The following is a 1,862-nucleotide window of genomic DNA, read 5'->3' as shown; positions in this document are numbered from 1 at the left end:
TTTTTTTTTGCACAACGCAGAGGAGAGACGGAAACCAGCTGCTGCGTCTCCACATACTCCCCAGCACACACATCGCCGCGCGCCCACATGCACATGCACGTGCACGAGCACGCCACGCCCCCTCCTGACCTCCGTGGTCACAGCGCCATCCACACAAAGTGACTCTGCGTGTCCCGTGGGAGCAGGGGAATGCTGGAGAGGACGAGCGGCACACGATACCCCATTGTTTAGCTTAGCAGTCACTGATCCCCCTCCGGTTCCCCCTCTCACCCCATCCACACCCACAGCTTCTCCAAAACACACAGACTGATCGTCTCAGTGGGGGGAAATTGATTAAAAAGACGTTTGTGGCTTAGTCTACTCTCCAGTTTTTGCTTGTCTCTCCGTGCTTTAGGAAATAAGAAAAAAAAAAATCCTACACATTCAGTCAGCAGGTTCTGTCGAGTCAGATGGACCAAAATGGAGACCTGAGCAGAACTCTGGTGTCAGCTCCAACAACTTTATTGTCAGGGTCAGATTGAGGGGGGTTGGTGTCCCTGGACCGGAGACAATTTTGGTACCCTGCCCAAACAAATTGCAACAGATTATTAGTTATGTACACATCAACTTAAAAGGTTTTTAGGATTTGTCTACAATAAAATACAAAAAGAAAAAAAAATCATTGTAATTTGCCTTTTCTACAAAGTTGCTTTTCACTCTTAGTTGGCAAACTGCATAGTGCTGGATTATAAACGGATAAAGCCAACATTTTTATTCATATCTTCACTTTGCAACACCATAGAAAAGCCATTCACAACACAAGACAGTGTGACATCATCAGTCTCTGTTGTCTGCCTATCAAACATGTTGTGCCTTTTGATGTTAAGAAACTAAATATGCATCTGCCACTGAAGATGGGTTTCACGAACTCAGAGGCCGTTGACCCCACAGGAGAAACACACATATTTAATAAACTATCTCAGCAGTTTTAGCCATAAGAAGCAGGAAATGTAATGAATTGGGCATTGATTCTTTTAGCCAAGGTTTTCACTAAGCAATAGAACCACTTTAAGACATGCAAGTTTTTTTTTTTCTTTTTACAGAGAATCATAAAATAAGTCTTGCCCTACAAAAATACTTTGCTATGTTAGACACAACATTAGTACTTTGGAGTTCATTCATCTGTAGAAAAGTGACCCAAGAAGTTATGGGTAATCACTGAAATCATAAAAAAGCACAGAAGAAGCATACTATTTTCTATCAGTTTGTGTTAGAGGTCACACATCTTCCTTTGCAAACAGTTGCATTAATTTTCTACAGGAAAATCCAACAAATGTAATACTTACCTGTAGATTATTTTTTAAAACATGTTTGAAAGACATCTGTTAATAAAAGGAAATCAACAACATTATTTTGGGGCCTTCAGGTTACTGCTTGATCCAGTCAGGCCCTGTTTTGTCTTCCTAACATTTTTAACACTGCACATGATCTGGTTTTATCTCCCAAAGAAACACAGCTACTCCTACATGAACACTGTTATTTGATCCATAATTTTGTTTTTATGAAGTGATTTATCTGCATCTCTAACTGAGGTTTAACTGAGGCCCATTGAATTAAAATAAATCTTTTTTTATATCTCAATCTTTCACAAACAAATGACAGGGCAAAGAAAAAGATACCATTCATTTACAGAAATATTAAATCAAGATTCACAACAGATTTTATATTCATTCCAATTAGATCCTTGACAAAGATTTCAGCTCACATTTAATAAACCTTACTTAAGTCTGCTTTTAGTATTGCTTTAATTTTAATACAATAATGAATTTTGTGCAAGTATATAATATAAATAAAATCTTTTTTTTTTTTTGCAATATAGCAAA

This window comes from Poecilia latipinna, unplaced genomic scaffold (genome assembly GCF_001443285.1).
Source record: "Poecilia latipinna isolate Pla-1442-1.1 unplaced genomic scaffold, P_latipinna-1.0 Scaffold1401, whole genome shotgun sequence".
In the NCBI taxonomy this organism is placed as follows: domain Eukaryota; kingdom Metazoa; phylum Chordata; class Actinopteri; order Cyprinodontiformes; family Poeciliidae; genus Poecilia; species Poecilia latipinna.
Note: the sequence above shows the minus strand (reverse complement) of the source record.